The 21,147-nt window shown below is 47.3% G+C and overlaps 1 long non-coding RNA gene across 1 annotated transcript in view; it reads left to right on the top strand.

The window, feature by feature from the left end:
• LOC310897992 overlaps nucleotides 1-21,147 on the top strand; it is a 927,268-nt gene extending 906,121 nt beyond the window's left edge. Inside the window, exon 10 of the long non-coding RNA XR_014582875.1 lies at nucleotides 1-21,147. This exon is cut by the window's left edge and continues 15,774 nt beyond it. This is a non-coding gene — a long non-coding RNA (uncharacterized lncRNA).

The raw sequence follows: 21,147 nt of genomic DNA, 5'->3' as shown, positions 1-21,147 counted from the left end.
GCGGTGGCTGGCACAAGATTTACCAACCCTTGAAGTTAGGCTGTTGCTATAACTAAGTCAAGTTTGCACTCATTGCTTAATGTTAATTACTGCTGAATACCCGTGGGGGCGTGGCTTAGCGAGGCGTCTTGGGCTACTACTTGGGTGTGCCTGATACCCGCTCCTCAAGGCCTGTATGGGGGTAGGTGGTCGAGGGCGTTTACACTGGGGCGCGGATACTTGCATGTATATATTTAGCAAAAACCAACCGTAAGGTTAGGACTAAGTCTTTTGTCCGCAGGCATGTTTTATGCCATCTTGGCAACTTCAGTGCCATGCTTTGTGTTAAGCTATGTGGACGGGGGTGTGGTTAGCTGATAGTTGAGTGGTGAGTGAGAGTGAAGTATATGAAATTATTGCTTGTGTTTACTATTTTTAGTACTGGAGTTTCTCTAAGTCCTAGGACTAGGAGGAAATGGTGTTTCATAGTGTGTAGGCGTCGGAATAGTCCGAGTATCGTCGGGGTATTCCTGCTAGGCCTAGGAAGTGCTGGGGGAAGAACGTTAGGTTTACTCCTGTAAATATTACCCCGAAGTGGGCTTTTGCTCATGTTTGGTGTAGGGTAAACCCAGTGAGTAGTGGGAATCAGTGAGTAAATCCTGCTAGAATGGCAAAGACGGCGCCTATGGATAGGACGTAGTGGAAGTGGGCAACTACGTAGTACGTGTCGTGCAGGGCGATGTCTAGGGAAGAGTTTGCAAGAACGATTCCTGTTAATCCTCCGATGGTAAATAGGAAGATAAATCCTAGAGCTCATAGTATTGGGGGGGGTCTCATTTGATTGTTCCTCCGTGCAGGGTGGCTAGTCAGCTAAATACTTTGATTCCGGTAGGGATGGCAATGATTATAGTGGCTGATGTAAAGTAGGCTCGGGTATCAACGTCTATTCCTACTGTAAACATGTGGTGAGCTCAGACGATGAATCCTAGGAAGCCGATGGATAGTATGGCTCAGACTATTCCCATGTAGCCGAAGGGCTCCTTTTTGCCTGAGTAGTACGTGACTACGTGTGAGATGATTCCGAACCCCGGTAGGATCAGAATATAGACTTCTGGGTGTCCGAAGAATCAGAATAGGTGTTGGTACAGGATTGGGTCTCCTCCTCCAGCGGGGTCGAAGAATGTGGTGTTTAGGTTTCGATCAGTTAGTAATATTGTAATACCGGCGGCGAGTACGGGGAGTGATAGAAGGAGTAGGATGGCGGTAATTAGTACGGATCAGACAAATAGTGGGGTTTGGTATTGTGAGAGTGCGGGGGGTTTTATGTTGATGGCTGTGGTGATAAAGTTGATGGCCCCAAGGATGGAGGAGATACCGGCTAAGTGGAGTGAGAAGATAGCCAGGTCTACTGAAGCTCCGGTGTGGGCAAGGTCACCTGCTAGGGGAGGGTAGACAGTTCAGCCTGTGCCGGCGCCAGCTTCTACAGTGGATGAGGCTAGTAGGAGGAGGAATGATGGGGGGAAGAGTCAAAAGCTTATGTTGTTTATTCGCGGGAATGCTATGTCGGGGGCACCGATTATGAGGGGGACTAATCAGTTGCCGAATCCTCCGATCATGATGGGTATGACTATAAAGAAGCTTATTACAAAGGCGTGAGCGGTAACGATTACATTGTAAATTTGGTCGTCGCCTAGGAGAGTTCCTGGTTGTCCTAGTTCTGCGCGGATTAATAGGCTGAGTGCGGTGCCGACTATTCCTGCTCATGCCCCGAAGATGAGGTACAGGGTGCCAATATCCTTATGGTTAGTGGAAAATAGTCATCGGTTGATGAAGGTGACGGGTAAGATGGCTGAGTGTTGAAGCGTTAGGCTGTAGTCCTTTTTACAGAGGTTTAATTCCTCTTCTTATCGGCTCTGTAGTGAAATTCATGTTGAGTTGCAAGCTCATCGATGCGCACTAGGGTGCGTCAGGGTCTTTGTAGGCAGAAGCCAATTGGTTTAGGCATTTAGCTGTTAACTAGAGTTTTGTGGGATCGAAGCCCATCTGTCTAGGGAGGCTTTAGCTTAATTAAAGCGTCTGACTTGCATTCAGAAGATACAGGTTAATATTCTGTAAGTCTTAATGTGCAGAAACTAAGAGGGTTTAACTCTTATTTAAGGCTTTGAAGGCCTTCGGTTTGGGGTGTTATCCTAAGTTTCTAGACAATGGCATGTATTATTGGGGACAGGGGAAGTAAGAGGATTGATAGTGAGGCAAGGACCGCAGTAGGTGTGCTTGGGGCTTTGCTAGTGTATCATTGTTTTATGTGGTTAGAGGAGTTGGGGGGAAGGGTAATTGTTGAGTGGTATGCGAGGCGTAGGTAGAAGAAGAGGCTGAGCAGTGATAGCATGGCAATTGCCATGGCTGCTGGTGTTATTTCCTGTTTAGTTAGTTCTTGGATGATAAGTCACTTTGGTATAAAGCCTGTTAATGGGGGGAGGCCTGCTAGGGATAAAAGTACTAGTATTAGGGTGGCGTTTAGCAGTGGGGTTTTTGTTCATGAGGTTGTGATCATGGATAGGTTAAGGGCTTTGATTTTGTTAAGGGCTAGGAATACGGCTGATGTTATGATTGTGTATAGGTAGAAGGTAAGTAAGGCCAATTTGGGGCTGTAAACTAGGATGATGGCGATTCAGCCTAAGTGGGAGATGGACGAGAAGGCTAGGATTTTGCGTGTTTGTGTTTGGTTCAGTCCTATTCAGCCTCCTAGTGCTGTTGAGGCTAGGGCCATGGCGGTGAGTAGAGCTGGGTCGAGGGATTTGGATGTTAGTAGGAGCAGGGTTAGTGGGGGGAATTTTATGAGGGTCGAGAGTAGCAGGGCTGTTATTAGTGGCGATCCTTGTAGTACTTCTGGGAATCAGAAGTGAAATGGCACTAGGCCCAGTTTAATAGCGATTGCTGCTGTCAGTAGTAGACAGGAGGTTGGGTGGTTTATTTGTGTGATGTCTCATTGGCCGGTGACTCAGGCATTGGTTATGCTAGAGAATAGGACCAGGGCGGAAGCAGCTGCTTGGGTTAGGAAGTATTTCGTTGCGGCTTCTACTGCTCGTGGGTGGTGGGATTTGGCAATTAGGGGAATGATGGCTAGTGCGTTGATCTCCAGTCCTGTCCAGGCCAGAACTCAGTGGTTGCTGGAAATTGTGATTGTGGTGCCCAAGATGAGGCTGAAGGTTATGATTGGGGTCGCGTAAGGGTTCATTAGTAGAGGAGGGGGTTAAACCATCATTTTCGGGGTATGGGCCCGATAGCTTGATTAGCTGACTCTACTAGAAAATAATATAAGGGAAGTATGGAGAATTTTGATTTCTCTTGTGTGGGTTCAATTCCTACTTTTCTAAGGTCAACAGGAAATGAGAGGGCTGTTATACCTCTATGTTCACTTTATCATAGTGACCCTTTGTAGTTCAGGCACATTTCCTTATGTAAGGAGGTAGGCCTGCATAGCAGATAGGTATGCTGATGTGTCAGAGGCACAGAGCTAGTGTGAGGGGTAGGAAGTTTTTTCATAGTAGGTGCATTAGTTGGTCATATCGGAATCGTGGGTATGAAGCTCGGACCCATAAGAAACCAGAAGATAGTAGGAGGACTTTTGTGGCTAGGATGACGGGGAATAGTTCTGTGGGTGGCCCTAGGGCGCTTGGGTTTAGGAATATGATGGCTGTAAGTGTATTTATTAGCATAATGTTCGCATATTCAGCTAGGAAGAATAAGGCGAAGGGTCCTGCGGCGTATTCAACGTTAAACCCTGAGACTAGCTCAGATTCACCCTCTGTGAGGTCAAAAGGAGCTCGGTTTGTCTCTGCTAGGGTGGATACGTATCATATTATTGCTAGGGGTCATGAGGAGAAAATGAAGTATAGAGGCTCCTGTGCGACGGCAAAGGAGCTGAGTGTGTAGCTTCCGCTTAGTATGATTATTGATAGCAGGATTATGGCCAGTGTCACTTCGTATGAAATGGTCTGTGCTACTGCCCGTAGGGCTCCGATTAGTGCGTATTTTGAGTTCGAGGCTCAGCCTGATCATAGGACTGAGTAGACGGCTAGGCTTGACATGGCTATTAGGAAGAGAACTCCGAGGTTTAGATCTGCTAGGGGAAATGGGAGTGGTAGTGGTGCTCAAGTGGTGAGGGCTAGGACAAGGGCTAGTATTGGTATCAGAATGAATAGAAGTGGGGAAGAGGTAGAGGGTCGGATGGGCTCTTTGGTAAATAGTTTCAGTCCGTCCGCAAATGGTTGAAGTAGGCCAAAAGGCCCGACAACGTTAGGGCCTTTGCGGGATTGTATGTAGCTTAGGATTTTCCGTTCTGCTAGGGTTAGGAAGGCTACGGCAATCAGGATTGGGATGATGTATAGGAGGGATATAACGAGGCAGCTTAGTGTTGTTATTTGAATCATGGGTGAAGCTAGGGAGAGGATTTGAACCTCTGGGGAAAGGGCTTAAGCCTTCTGCACTTGCCGGGCTCTGCCACTCTAGCTGGTCCTTTTCTAGGATTGAAAGTGGTGGGGGAAGGCCCTCTTCACGGTTTAGTTGGTTTCACTGCTTAGAGGGGGGGGGCGTGCTTGTGGTATTGGCCCCACTTTCCCGGTCCTTTCGTACTGGGGAGAGTGTGTCATAGATAGAAACCGACCTGGATTGCTCCGGTCTGAACTCAGATCACGTAGGACTGTTAATCGTTGAACAAACGAACCCTTAATAGCGGCTGCACCATTAGGATGTCCTGATCCAACATCGAGGTCGTAAACCCCCCTGTCGATATGGGCTCTTGAGGGGGATTGCGCTGTTATCCCTGGGGTAGCTTGGTCCATTAATCAATTATATTGGGTCTGGTCACTGTTAGCACTTTGAGGGGTAGCTCTAGGTAAAGAGGTATGGTCTTGTTTTTGGAGGATTTGTTCTCCTCCAAGGTCGCCCCAACCGAAAAATATCGACCAGGCTCTGCGATGGTAGTGGCCCCAGTGGGGTTGATTGAGGATTCGCGGTGGTCGTTGATTTTTAAGTTCCACAGGGTCTTCTCGTCTTATGTTCACATCCCCGCTTTTGCACGGGGAGATCAATTTCACTGATTATCTGTGAGAGACAGTTAAGACCTCGTTTAGCCATTCATACAAGTCTCGATTTATGGGACAATTGATTGCGCTACCTTTGCACGGTTAGGATACCGCGGCCGTTAAACCTAAGTCACCGGGCAGGCATCACCTTCAATACTTGTTTAATTTGCTGAAGGCTATGTTTTTGGTAAACAGTCGGGCCTTATTAATTTGCCGAGTTCCTTTCACAGATTTTAATCGCTCTTATAGGCGCTCCTGAGTCGGGTTAACAGGGTTAGTTAATACGTGGTCTTGTAGGGGTTTTTGTATCTGTCTAGGTCTGTTAATAATGTTTCTATGTAAGCTTGCGCCGTTAGAGGGGTGTGGCCCTGAGTTACTTATTTTAGCATTAATTCTCCTATATTCATAGGTTGACCTGTTTGTGATAAGGGAATCATCTTATTTTGGTATTTTTAGGTGGTGGAGCTTTGACGCACTCTTTTTTGATGGCTGCTTTAGGGCCCACGGTAGGATCAGTAGTAAGAATTATCCGCTAGTCGAGGTTGTGTCCTTTTTTAATGGAGCTGTCCCTCCATTAAATAGCTCTTAATCATCTCATTAGGGTTCAGGATGTCCGGTAGGGAGGATTAAGGGGGAACTTAGATTCGTTTCACAGGTAACCAGCTATCACCCAGCTCGGTTGGCTTTTCACCTCTACTGACAAGTCATCCCACTCTTTTGCAACAGAGACGGGTTCGCTCTCTTTAACTGCTTGAAAGTAGCTCGCTTGGGTTTCGGGGGGGCAAACTTTAGTTCACTTTGCTTGGTTGTTCTCGCTAAACCATGATGCAAAAGGTACAAGGGTTGATCTTTGCTGTCTGTCGCTTTGATTGTTTCACTGCTATTTCATCTTTCCCTTACGGTACTGGGGTCTCTATCGCGTCTAAGTGTCTTTTCTATCGCCTATACTAAGACTGTAAAATGCTTTAGTTTAATTAGTTTAGTAAATTCTTTAGTTTTGGTGTACTATTTGTGTGGTTGAGCTAGAGGGGGGGCTTCAAGACGATCCGGTCTAGTAGATATCTTTCAGGTGTAAGCTGAGTGCTTTGGTGTTATAGCTACGTCTTGATATTCTAAGTACACCTTCCGGTACACTTACCTTGTTACGACTTACCTCATCTTCAGCGTATTTATGGTATTAGTTATGTGGGATGTGGCTTTTGAGGAGGGTGACGGGCGGTATGTACGTGCCCCAGGGCCGGCTTAAAGTAGGCTCTATTGTCCCACTTTACTGCTAAATCCGCCTTCCAGAAGTGGTTTCACGCTTCTTTCCGTGTGCCCTATGAATAGGGAATGTAGCCCATTTCTTCCACTCCATAGGCTATACCTTGACCTGTCTTATTAGCGGGGTGCTATTGTGTCCACTGTTGTGCTCTCATTCGAGGTGGGCTGGCGACGGCGGTATGTAGGCTGTGTTGGCAAGGGGTGGTTGGGTTAATCGGGGATTATCGATTGTAGAACAGGCTCCTCTAGGTGGGTTTGGGGCACCGCCAAGTCCTTAGAGTTTTAAGCGTTTGTGCTCGTAGTTCTCTGGCGGATACTTCGGTAAAGTAAGTATCAAGATTTAGGGCCAGGCATAGTGGGGTATCTAATCCCAGTTTGGGCCCTGGCTTTCGTGGGTTTAAATCAGTCGTTAGTTCCTAAGATCATCTTAATGGTGTGTTTAGGTGCATCTTGGGCTTATGACAGCTCAGTTGCATTTTGATCTTAGTTAGCTAGGATAGGCATTTTACCACTCTTTACGCCGTGTCAATAGGACGGTTGATTTGGGTTTCTTGTATGACCGCGGTGGCTGGCACAAGATTTACCAACCCTTGAAGTTAGGCTGTTGCTATAACTAAGTCAAGTTTGCACTCATTGCTTAATGTTAATTACTGCTGAATACCCGTGGGGGCGTGGCTTAGCGAGGCGTCTTGGGCTACTACTTGGGTGTGCCTGATACCCGCTCCTCAAGGCCTGTATGGGGGTAGGTGGTCGAGGGCGTTTACACTGGGGCGCGGATACTTGCATGTATATATTTAGCAAAAACCAACCGTAAGGTTAGGACTAAGTCTTTTGTCCGCAGGCATGTTTTATGCCATCTTGGCAACTTCAGTGCCATGCTTTGTGTTAAGCTATGTGGACGGGGGTGTGGTTAGCTGATAGTTGAGTGGTGAGTGAGAGTGAAGTATATGAAATTATTGCTTGTGTTTACTATTTTTAGTACTGGAGTTTCTCTAATAAGTTTAAGTTATTTTGTATGTGTTTGTGTGTATATGTACATCGTTCCGATGATGTCATGGAAGGGATGATTAATGGAGTTTTAGAGGTAGTTTGCTGGGATTGGGCGATGAAGGTTTATGCTACATGGTGGTTAGCGAAAGTTTACTGGTTTAGTTTGTGAAGCGCAGGGGTTGCGCTTAATGATTTGTTGTTTTGTGCTATGTCCAACGAGCATTCATCCAATAGCCCCATTTAACCCGGAGGGTGGAGGTAACATTAACTGAATGTGGTCAAAGTGCATCAGTGTCAGGATGATTCCCCATATACGCCAACCGTCTCATCGAGGGACCCTTGAAATATAGGATAGGCCGTGAGGCAGGTGTGTCCAGGCTTAGATTGTGGGACCCCCGAGATCACTGGGAATAGCCACCTGTGAGGTAACCCCGGAAAAAATAAGAGGAACCAGAGGCGCCAAAAAGCTGGAACATGCCGCGATTACGCATTGAGAAGGTGAAAGTACTCACAGATGCCACTTTGAAGGGCAAGGAGGGGTGAGTGAACCCAATGGATGGCCCTGACCGAGGAACCAGAGGCGCAAAAATGTGAGGAGGGCGAGGGGTTTAGGGGGAACGTATGGGCCTGAAGCTAGTCATACCGGACATTATGTGCAACGGGTTGCTGATTTCACGTGAGGAGTACGATTAATAAATCCGTCTGATACGAACTGCATGAGATATGTGGTGGAGAGTTGTTGTTGGAGCATGTCCTGTGAGCATTCATTAAAATGGGGTCTTGTTATGCGCTTGAGTGGAGTTGTATTGGGTGTTGTGGGGTATGGTCCTAGAACATTCATGCCGGGTGGTTTGGTAGGAGTGTGTTTAAGGGTTTAATGGCCGTGTACATGTATGGGTTTAGCACCTGCTTATAAGATAGTCCGTATATAATGTATATTACTGGTACTATAGTATGTATGTATATGGGGTATATAAATTTATGCACGAATATGCATAACCAAATACCCCCGCCTCGGGGGGGGAGGGGGGGGGGGTTAAGCATAATGGCATAGATGGGGTAGAATTATTGGGGGCTTGCGGTTAGTTCCTGTAGTTGAGAACAATGGCGGCTTTTCGAGCCGCAGGCCTCGGGTAGTGTCCGGGCAGGAATAATGACTTATTTTATGTTTTTTTTAGGGATTTGCTTTGCGGTGGGTGTTTTGGGTGTGGCGTCGAATCCTTCGCCGTATTATGGGGTTGTTGGTTTGGTGTTAGCGTCTGTGGCGGGGTGCGGGTGGTTGCTGGGCCTTGGGGTTTCGTTCGTGGCTTTAGTGCTGTTTATGGTGTATTTGGGGGGTATGCTGGTGGTGTTTGTTTATTCAGTAGCTTTAGCAGCGGAGCCTTTCCCTGGGGCTTGGGGGGATTGACGGGTGATTGGATGTGCAGTAGCGTTTGTGGCAATTGTTTTTGGGGGGTTGGTGTTTGGGGGGTTTATGGGGGCTTGGAAGTTCGGGGTTTCTACTGTGAATAATGTTGGGGTGTTTGTTGTTCGGTCGGATTTTAGTGGAGTTTCCATGTTTTATTCACATGGGGCAGGGATGTTTTTAGTGGCGGGTTGGGGGCTGTTGTTGACTTTGTTTGTTGTATTGGAGCTTGTGCGGGGGTTGTCGCGGGGTGCTATTCGGGCGGTTTAGGGGTTAGGGTCAGAGAATAGTTTATTGAAAATGCCAGCTTTGGGAGCTGGAGATAAAGGTTTGAGTCCTTTTTTTCTGAGTTTGGGGTACTCTAAGAAGTGGTAAGTCTTCAATCTTTGGTTTACAAGACCAATGTTTTTATAAACTATTAGAGTATTTAGCAGTTGAGTATTTTGTTTTCTAGGGCGCTTGCGGCGGGGAGGAGAAATAGGAGGATAGTGAAGTAGGCGATTGAAGCGAGTTGGCCAATGATGATGAATGGGTGTTCGACGGGTTGGCTTCCTACTCATGTTAGGACGAGGAGGTCGGCGACTAGTACTCAGAATAGGAGCTGGGAGAGTGGTCGGAATGTTATTGCTCGTTGTTTTGATTTGTGCAGGAATGGGATTAGGAATAGGATCAGTACGGAGGCGGCCAGTGCTAATACGCCTCCTAGTTTATTTGGGATTGAACGTAGGATGGCGTAGGCGAATAGGAAGTATCATTCTGGCTTGATGTGTGGTGGGGTTACTAGCGGGTTTGCTGGGGTGAAGTTTTCTGGGTCTCCCAGGAGGTTAACCGCTCATGCTTCTTTCTTATGAGACGTTAGTAAACCAATTACATAGCCTTGTCAAGACTAAATCACAGGTAAAAATCCTGTACATCTCATGTGGCCAACCACTCCCAACTAGGATTCCAAGACGCCTCATCACCCATCATAGAAGAACTCGTTGAATTCCACGACCACGCCCTAATCGTTGCCCTAGCTATCTGCAGCCTAGTTCTCTACCTTTTAGCCCACATACTAACAGAAAAACTCTCGTCCAATGCTGTAGACGCCCAAGAAGTAGAGCTGATCTGGACAATCCTACCTGCTATCGTCCTGGTACTCCTCGCCCTCCCATCCCTACAAATCCTCTACATAATGGACAAAATCGATGAACCAGACCTCACCCTAAAAGCCATCGGCCACCAATGATACTGAAGCTACGAATACACAGACTTCAAAGACCTATCATTCGACTCCTACATAGTGCCCACCCCAGACTTACCCAACGGCCACTTCCGACTGCTAGAAGTTGACCACCGCGTAGTTATCCCAATAGAATCCCCCATCCGCGTGATCATTACTGCAGGAGACGTACTCCACTCCTGAGCAGTCCCAACGCTCGGAGTTAAAACAGACGCAATCCCAGGCCGACTAAACCAAACTTCATTCATTACCACCCGGCCTGGGATTTTTTACGGACAATGCTCAGAAATTTGCGGGGCTAATCACAGCTACATACCCATTGTAGTAGAATCAACCCCACTCCCACATTTCGAGGCCTGATCGTCCCTTCTATCATCATCCTAATCATTAAGAAGCTATGCAACAGCACTAGCCTTTTAAGCTAGCCAAAGAGGGACTTCCCCCTCCTTAATGATATGCCACAGCTTAACCCCGCACCATGATTTTCAATCATAATTATAACCTGATTAACCCTAGCACTCCTCATCCAACCAAAACTACTAGCCTTCACCACAACCAACCCCCCATCAAATAAGACCTCCCTCACTACCAAACCCACACCATGATCCTGACCATGAACCTAAGCTTCTTTGACCAATTTTCCAGCCCCAATCTATTTGGCATCCCCTTAATCCTACTATCCCTACTCTTCCCAGCCCTACTATTCCTGTCCCCAAACAACCGATGAATCAACAACCGCCTTTCTACTATCCAAACATGACTCCTTCACCTAATCACAAAACAACTAATAGTCCCACTCAACAAAAATGGCCACAAATGAGCCATAATATTTACATCCCTAATAATCATACTTCTTACAATCAACCTTCTAGGCCTCCTTCCATATACATTCACCCCAACCACCCAACTATCTATGAACATAGCCCTAGCCTTCCCACTATGGCTCGCCACACTACTAACAGGCCTACGAAACCAACCATCAGCCTCTTTAGCCCACCTATTACCCGAAGGTACCCCTACACCCCTAATCCCCGCACTAATCCTGATCGAAACAACCAGCCTACTAATCCGCCCCCTAGCCCTCGGAGTCCGCCTTACAGCCAACCTTACAGCAGGACACTTACTCATCCAACTCATCTCTACAGCCTCCATTGCATTAATACCCACCCTTCCTGCAGTATCCATCCTAACAATAATCATCCTACTACTCCTAACCATCCTAGAAGTAGCAGTAGCCATAATCCAGGCCTACGTCTTCGTGCTCCTTCTAAGCCTATACTTACAAGAAAACATCTAATGGCACACCAAGCACACTCATACCACATAGTTGACCCAAGCCCTTGACCAATCTTCGGGGCAGCCGCCGCCCTACTCACAACCTCAGGATTAATCATGTGATTCCACTACAACTCATCCATACTACTAACCCTAGGCCTCATCTCAATACTCCTAGTAATACTCCAATGATGACGAGACATTGTACGAGAAAGCACCTTCCAAGGCCATCACACTCCCACAGTCCAAAAAGGCCTACGATACGGCATAATCCTTTTCATCACATCCGAAGCATTCTTCTTCTTAGGGTTCTTCTGAGCGTTCTTCCACTCGAGCCTGGCCCCAACCCCAGAACTAGGAGGCCAATGACCCCCAACAGGAATTAAACCACTCAACCCGATAGAAGTCCCCCTACTAAACACAGCCATCCTACTAGCCTCAGGCGTTACCGTAACGTGAGCCCATCACAGCATCACAGAAGGAAACCGAAAACACGCCATCCACGCCCTAACCCTAACGATCCTCCTGGGATTCTACTTCACAGCCCTACAAGCAATAGAATACCACGAAGCCCCATTCTCAATCGCCGATAGCGTCTACGGATCTACCTTCTTCGTTGCCACTGGATTCCACGGACTCCACGTAATCATCGGATCCTCCTTCCTGACCGTCTGCCTCTTCCGACTGATCAAGTTCCACTTTACATCAGACCACCACTTCGGATTCGAGGCAGCAGCCTGATACTGACACTTCGTAGACGTCATCTGACTATTCCTCTACATAACCATCTACTGATGAGGATCTTGCTCTTCTAGTATATTAATTACAATTGACTTCCAATCTCTAGAATCTGGTATAAACCCAGAGGAGAGCAATGAACGCACTCATGTTCATATTCGCCCTATCATCAATCCTAAGCGCCGCCCTAACCGCATTAAACTTCTGACTCGCCCAAATAAACCCCGACTCAGAGAAACTCTCACCGTACGAATGTGGATTCGACCCACTTGGATCTGCTCGATTACCATTCTCAGTCCGATTCTTCCTCAGTAGCCATCCTGTTCGTCCTATTCGACCTAGAAATCGCCCTCCTACTCCCCCTGCCATGAGCCGTCCAACTCCAATCCCCCCTAATGACCCTCACCTGAACTGTAGTGATCCTCCTTCTCCTAACACTCGGACTGGCCTACGAGTGAATTCAAGGGGGCCTAGAATGAGCAGAATAATAGAAAGTTAGTCTAACCAAAAAGATAGCTGGTTTCGACCCAGCAGATTACAGCCAACCCTGTAACTTTCTTATGTCGCCCCTACATTTAAGCTTCTACTCAGCCTTCATTTTCAGCGGACTAGGGCTAGCCTTCCACCGAACCCACCTAGTATCCGCCCTACTATGCCTTGAAAGCATAATATTATCGATATTCGTAGGCCTATCAATATGATCCATCGAAAACCAAGTCTCCTCATTCACCATGGTACCAATTCTCATGCTAACCTTCTCAGCGTGTGAGGCGGGCACAGGCCTGGCCATCCTAGTAGCCTCCACCCGCACACATGGCTCCGACCATCTACACAACCTAAACCTCCTGCAATGCTAAAAATCATCCTACCCACAATCATACTTCTTCCAACAGCCCTGCTGTCTCCACCAAAATTTCTATGGACTAACACCACCTTATACAGCCTCCTAATCGCTGCCCTAAGCCTACAGTGATTAATCCCAACCTACTACCCCTACAAATTTTTATCCAACTGAACAGGAATTGACCAAATCTCATCCCCCCTCCTAGTACTATCCTGCTGACTACTCCCACTCATAATCATAGCAAGCCAAAACCACCTGCAACAAGAACCCCTACAACGCAAACGAATCTTTATCTCAACCTTAGTCGCAGTCCAGCCATTCATCCTACTAGCCTTTTCCACCACAGAACTAGCACTATTTTACATCTCATTTGAAGCAACCCTCATTCCCACCCTAATCTTAATCACCCGATGGGGGAACCAACCAGAACGCCTAAGCGCTGGCATCTACCTGCTATTCTACACGCCAGTAAGCTCTCTACCCCTGCTAATCACAATCATACACCTATACGTGAAAATTGGCACCCTGCACCTGCCAACCCTACAACTAACCCACCCAACCCTATCCACCTCATGGACAGGAATACTATCAGGTCTAGCACTGCTCATAGCATTCATAGTAAAAGCCCCACTATACGGCCTACACCTCTGACTGCCAAAAGCCCACGTAGAAGCACCCATCGCAGGCTCAATACTCCTCGCCGCCCTACTACTAAAGCTAGGAGGATACGGAATTATACGAGTCACTCTATTTATGGGCCCACTGTCCAACCTCCTGCACTACCCCTTCCTAACCCTGGCCCTATGAGGCGCCCTAATGACTAGCTCAATCTGCCTACGACAGACAGACCTAAAATCACTAATCGCTTATTCATCCGTTAGCCACATAGGCCTAGTTATCGCCGCAGGAATAATCCAAACCCACTGATCATTCTCAGGGACAATGATCCTAATAATTTCCCATGGACTAACTTCCTCCATACTATTCTGCCTAGCCAACACAAACTATGAACGTACGCACAGCCGAATTCTACTACTCACACGAGGCCTACAACCTCTCCTACCACTCATAGCTACCTGATGATTGCTGGCCAATCTAACAAACATAGCCTTACCCCCAACAACAAACCTCATAGCAGAGCTAACCATTATAATCACCTTATTCAACTGATCTGCCTTCACGATCATCCTAACAGGAATCGCAACCCTACTAACCGCCTCCTACACCTTATTCATACTACTAATGACCCAACGAGGCTCAATCCCCTCCCACATCACATCTATGCAAAACTCAACCACGCGAGAACACCCGCTCATAACACTCCACATTATCCCAATATTCCTCCTAATCCTCAAACCCGAACTGATCTCCGGAATCCCCTCATGCAAGTATAGTTTAAACCAAACATTAGACTGTGATTCTAAGAATAGAAGTTCAAACCTTCTTACCTGCCGAGGGGAGGGTTTAACCAACAAGAGCTGCTAACTCTTACATCTGAGCCTAAAACCTCAGCCCCCTTACTTTTAAAGGATAACAGCAATCCACTGGTCTTAGGAACCACCCATCTTGGTGCAAATCCAAGTAAAAGTAGTGAACCCCACACTACTAATCAACTCCCTCACACTACTCACGCTGACAATCCTCCTAACCCCAATCATCCTGCCATTTCTATTTAAAAACTTTAAAAACACCCCACAAGCCACCACCCGCGCTGTTAAAACCGCATTCCTAATTAGCCTAGCCCCTACAACCGCATTCATCTACTCGGGAGTAGAATCTGTCACCTGCCACTGGGAGTGAAAATTCATTATAAACTTTAAAATCCCCCTGAGCCTAAAAATAGACCAATACTCAATAACATTTCTTCCAATCGCCCTATTTGTAACATGATCAATCCTACAATTCGCCATATGATACATGGCCTCAGAGCCATACGTAACAAAATTTTTCACCTACCTACTGACATTCCTAGTCGCCATACTCCTCCTAACAACCGCAAACAACATATTCCTCCTATTCGTAGGCTGGGAAGGAGTACGAATCATGTCCTTCCTTCTCATCGGCTGATGACAAGGCCGAGCAGATGCCAACACCGCCGCCCTACGAGCCGTAATCTACAACCGAATCGGAGACATCGGACTGATCCTGAGCATAGCATGACTAGCTTCAACATTCAACACCTGAGAGATCCAACAAGCCGTACACCCCCACCAAACCCCAATCCTCCCCCTCATAGGATTAATCCTCGCAGCCGCAGGAAAATCCGCCCAATTTGGACTCCACCCATGACTGCCCGCAGCAATAGAAGGCCCCACCCCAGTGTCAGCCCTACTGCACTCCAGTACCATAGTAGTAGCCGGAATCTTCCTGCTCATCCGCATGCACCCCCTGCTAGCCACCAACCAGACAGCCCTAACTGCCTGCCTATGCCTAGGTGCTCTATCAACCCTATTTGCTGCCACATGCGCCCTAACCCAAAATGACATCAAAAAAATCATCGCTTTCTCAACATCCAGCCAACTAGGACTAATAATAGTCACTATCGGACTAAACCTCCCACAACTAGCCTTCCTACACATCTCAACCCATGCCTTCTTTAAAGCCATACTATTCCTATGCTCAGGGTCTATCATCCACAACCTAAACGGAGAACAAGATATCCGAAAGATAGGAGGCCTACAGAAAATACTCCCAGTCACTACTTCCTGCCTAACCATCGGAAACCTGGCGCTGATAGGAACCCCATTCCTAGCCGGATTCTACTCAAAAGACCTCATCATCGAAAGCTTAAACACATCATACCTAAATACTTGAGCCCTACTCCTAACCCTTATAGCCACAGCATTCACCGCAACCTACAGCATCCGCATAACCATCCTAGTCCAAGCTGGACAAACCCGAATCCCCCCAATAGTATCAATAAACGAAAACAACCCACTAATCACCGCCCCCCTAACCCGACTCGCCCTAGGCAGCATTACAGCAGGAATAATCATTACCTCTTTCATCACACCAACCAAAACCCCCCCAATAACCATACCCCTTATCACCAAAACCGCTGCCATCCTCATAACAATCCTAGGAATCATCCTAGGCCCCTCATGTACAGGGCCACACCCCTCTAACGGCGCAAGCTTACATAGAAACATTATTAACAGACCTAGACAGATACAAAAACCCCTACAAGACCACGTATTAACTAACCCTGTTAACCCGACTCAGGAGCGCCTATAAGAGCGATTAAAATCTGTGAAAGGAACTCGGCAAATTAATAAGGCCCGACTGTTTACCAAAAACATAGCCTTCAGCAAATTAAACAAGTATTGAAGGTGATGCCTGCCCGGTGACTTAGGTTTAACGGCCGCGGTATCCTAACCGTGCAAAGGTAGCGCAATCAATTGTCCCATAAATCGAGACTTGTATGAATGGCTAAACGAGGTCTTAACTGTCTCTCACAGATAATCAGTGAAATTGATCTCCCCGTGCAAAAGCGGGGATGTGAACATAAGACGAGAAGACCCTGTGGAACTTAAAAATCAACGACCACCGCGAATCCTCAATCAACCCCACTGGGGCCACTACCATCGCAGAGCCTGGTCGATATTTTTCGGTTGGGGCGACCTTGGAGGAGAACAAATCCTCCAAAAACAAGACCATACCTCTTTACCTAGAGCTACCCCTCAAAGTGCTAACAGTGACCAGACCCAATATAATTGATTAATGGACCAAGCTACCCCAGGGATAACAGCGCAATCCCCCTCAAGAGCCCATATCGACAGGGGGGTTTACGACCTCGATGTTGGATCAGGACATCCTAATGGTGCAGCCGCTATTAAGGGTTCGTTTGTTCAACGATTAACAGTCCTACGTGATCTGAGTTCAGACCGGAGCAATCCAGGTCGGTTTCTATCTATGACACACTCTCCCCAGTACGAAAGGACCGGGAAAGTGGGGCCAATACCACAAGCACGCCCCCCCCCTCTAAGCAGTGAAACCAACTAAACCGTGAAGAGGGCCTTCCCCCACCACTTTCAATCCTAGAAAAGGACCAGCTAGAGTGGCAGAGCCCGGCAAGTGCAGAAGGCTTAAGCCCTTTCCCCAGAGGTTCAAATCCTCTCCCTAGCTTCACCCATGATTCAAATAACAACACTAAGCTGCCTCATTATATCCCTCCTATACATCATCCCAATCCTGATTGCCGTAGCCTTCCTAACCCTAGTAGAACGGAAAATCCTAAGCTACATACAATCCCGCAAAGGCCCTAACGTTGTCGGGCCTTTTGGCCTACTTCAACCATTTGCGGACGGACTGAAACTATTTACCAAAGAGCCCATCCGACCCTCTACCTCTTCCCCACTTCTATTCATTCTGATACCAATACTAGCCCTTGTCCTAGCCCTCACCACTTGAGCACCACTACCACTCCCATTTCCCCTAGCAGATCTAAACCTCGGAGTTCTCTTCCTAATAGCCATGTCAAGCCTAGCCGTCTACTCAGTCCTATGATCAGGCTGAGCCTCGAACTCAAAATACGCACTAATCGGAGCCCTACGGGCAGTAGCACAGACCATTTCATACGAAGTGACACTGGCCATAATCCTGCTATCAATAATCATACTAAGCGGAAGCTACACACTCAGCTCCTTTGCCGTCGCACAGGAGCCTCTATACTTCATTTTCTCCTCATGACCCCTAGCAATAATATGATACGTATCCACCCTAGCAGAGACAAACCGAGCTCCTTTTGACCTCACAGAGGGTGAATCTGAGCTAGTCTCAGGGTTTAACGTTGAATACGCCGCAGGACCCTTCGCCTTATTCTTCCTAGCTGAATATGCGAACATTATGCTAATAAATACACTTACAGCCATCATATTCCTAAACCCAAGCGCCCTAGGGCCACCCACAGAACTATTCCCCGTCATCCTAGCCACAAAAGTCCTCCTACTATCTTCTGGTTTCTTATGGGTCCGAGCTTCATACCCACGATTCCGATATGACCAACTAATGCACCTACTATGAAAAAACTTCCTACCCCTCACACTAGCTCTGTGCCTCTGACACATCAGCATACCTATCTGCTATGCAGGCCTACCTCCTTACATAAGGAAATGTGCCTGAACTACAAAGGGTCACTATGATAAAGTGAACATAGAGGTATAACAGCCCTCTCATTTCCTGTTGACCTTAGAAAAGTAGGAATTGAACCCACACAAGAGAAATCAAAATTCTCCATACTTCCCTTATATTATTTTCTAGTAGAGTCAGCTAATCAAGCTATCGGGCCCATACCCCGAAAATGATGGTTTAACCCCCTCCTCTACTAATGAACCCTTACGCGACCCCAATCATAACCTTCAGCCTCATCTTGGGCACCACAATCACAATTTCCAGCAACCACTGAGTTCTGGCCTGGACAGGACTGGAGATCAACGCACTAGCCATCATTCCCCTAATTGCCAAATCCCACCACCCACGAGCAGTAGAAGCCGCAACGAAATACTTCCTAACCCAAGCAGCTGCTTCCGCCCTGGTCCTATTCTCTAGCATAACCAATGCCTGAGTCACCGGCCAATGAGACATCACACAAATAAACCACCCAACCTCCTGTCTACTACTGACAGCAGCAATCGCTATTAAACTGGGCCTAGTGCCATTTCACTTCTGATTCCCAGAAGTACTACAAGGATCGCCACTAATAACAGCCCTGCTACTCTCGACCCTCATAAAATTCCCCCCACTAACCCTGCTCCTACTAACATCCAAATCCCTTGACCCAGCTCTACTCACCGCCATGGCCCTAGCCTCAACAGCACTAGGAGGCTGAATAGGACTGAACCAAACACAAACACGCAAAATCCTAGCCTTCTCGTCCATCTCCCACTTAGGCTGAATCGCCATCATCCTAGTTTACAGCCCCAAATTGGCCTTACTTACCTTCTACCTATACACAATCATAACATCAGCCGTATTCCTAGCCCTTAACAAAATCAAAGCCCTTAACCTATCCATGATCACAACCTCATGAACAAAAACCCCAGTGCTAAACGCCACCCTAATACTAGTACTTTTATCCCTAGCAGGCCTCCCCCCATTAACAGGCTTTATACCAAAGTGACTTATCATCCAAGAACTAACTAAACAGGAAATAACACCAGCAGCCATGGCAATTGCCATGCTATCACTGCTCAGCCTCTTCTTCTACCTACGCCTCGCATACCACTCAACAATTACCCTTCCCCCCAACTCCTCTAACCACATAAAACAATGATACACTAGCAAAGCCCCAAGCACACCTACTGCGGTCCTTGCCTCACTATCAATCCTCTTACTTCCCCTGTCCCCAATAATACATGCCATTGTCTAGAAACTTAGGATAACACCCCAAACCGAAGGCCTTCAAAGCCTTAAATAAGAGTTAAACCCTCTTAGTTTCTGCACATTAAGACTTACAGAATATTAACCTGTATCTTCTGAATGCAAGTCAGACGCTTTAACTAAGCTAAAGCCTCCCTAGACAGATGGGCTTCGATCCCACAAAACTCTAGTTAACAGCTAAATGCCTAAACCAATTGGCTTCTGCCTACAAAGACCCTGACGCACCCTAGTGCGCATCGATGAGCTTGCAACTCAACATGAATTTCACTACAGAGCCGATAAGAAGAGGAATTAAACCTCTGTAAAAAGGACTACAGCCTAACGCTTCAACACTCAGCCATCTTACCCGTCACCTTCATCAACCGATGACTATTTTCCACTAACCATAAGGATATTGGCACCCTGTACCTCATCTTCGGGGCATGAGCAGGAATAGTCGGCACCGCACTCAGCCTATTAATCCGCGCAGAACTAGGACAACCAGGAACTCTCCTAGGCGACGACCAAATTTACAATGTAATCGTTACCGCTCACGCCTTTGTAATAAGCTTCTTTATAGTCATACCCATCATGATCGGAGGATTCGGCAACTGATTAGTCCCCCTCATAATCGGTGCCCCCGACATAGCATTCCCGCGAATAAACAACATAAGCTTTTGACTCCTCCCCCCATCATTCCTCCTCCTACTAGCCTCATCCACTGTAGAAGCTGGCGCCGGCACAGGCTGAACTGTCTACCCTCCCCTAGCAGGTAACCTTGCCCACGCCGGAGCTTCAGTAGACCTGGCTATCTTCTCACTCCACTTAGCCGGTATCTCCTCCATCCTTGGGGCCATCAACTTTATCACCACAGCCATCAACATAAAACCCCCCGCACTCTCACAATACCAAACCCCACTATTTGTCTGATCCGTACTAATTACCGCCATCCTACTCCTTCTATCACTCCCCGTACTCGCCGCCGGTATTACAATATTACTAACTGATCGAAACCTAAACACCACATTCTTCGACCCCGCTGGAGGAGGAGACCCAATCCTGTACCAACACCTATTCTGATTCTTCGGACACCCAGAAGTCTATATTCTGATCCTACCAGGGTTCGGAATCATCTCACACGTAGTCACGTACTACTCAGGCAAAAAGGAGCCCTTCGGCTACATGGGAATAGTCTGAGCCATACTATCCATCGGCTTCCTAGGATTCATCGTCTGAGCTCACCACATGTTTACAGTAGGAATAGACGTTGATACCCGAGCCTACTTTACATCAGCCACTATAATCATTGCCATCCCTACCGGAATCAAAGTATTTAGCTGACTAGCCACCCTGCACGGAGGAACAATCAAATGAGACCCCCCCAATACTATGAGCTCTAGGATTTATCTTCCTATTTACCATCGGAGGATTAACAGGAATCGTTCTTGCAAACTCTTCCCTAGACATCGCCCTGCACGACACGTACTACGTAGTTGCCCACTTCCACTACGTCCTATCCATAGGCGCCGTCTTTGCCATTCTAGCAGGATTTACTCACTGATTCCCACTACTCACTGGGTTTACCCTACACCAAACATGAGCAAAAGCCCACTTCGGGGTAATATTTACAGGAGTAAACCTAACGTTCTTCCCCCAGCACTTCCTAGGCCTAGCAGGAATACCCCGACGATACTCGGACTATCCCGACGCCTACACACTATGAAACACCATTTCCTCCATCGGCTCCCTAATCTCAATAGTAGCCGTAATCATACTAATATTCATCATCTGAGAAGCCTTTTCGGCCAAACGAAAAGTCCTACAACCAGAACTAACTACCACAAACGTTGAATGAATCCACGGCTGCCCTCCCCCATACCATACTTTCGAGGAACCGGCCTTCGTCCAAGTACAAGAAAGGAAGGAATCGAACCCTCACATGCTGGTTTCAAGCCAACTGCATTAACCGCTCATGCTTCTTTCTTAT

The sequence above is a fragment of the Anser anser genome (genome assembly GCF_964211835.1).
Source record: "Anser anser genome assembly, chromosome: 3".
Taxonomy (NCBI): domain Eukaryota; kingdom Metazoa; phylum Chordata; class Aves; order Anseriformes; family Anatidae; genus Anser; species Anser anser.
This window is presented reverse-complemented; position numbering and strand designations above follow the sequence as displayed.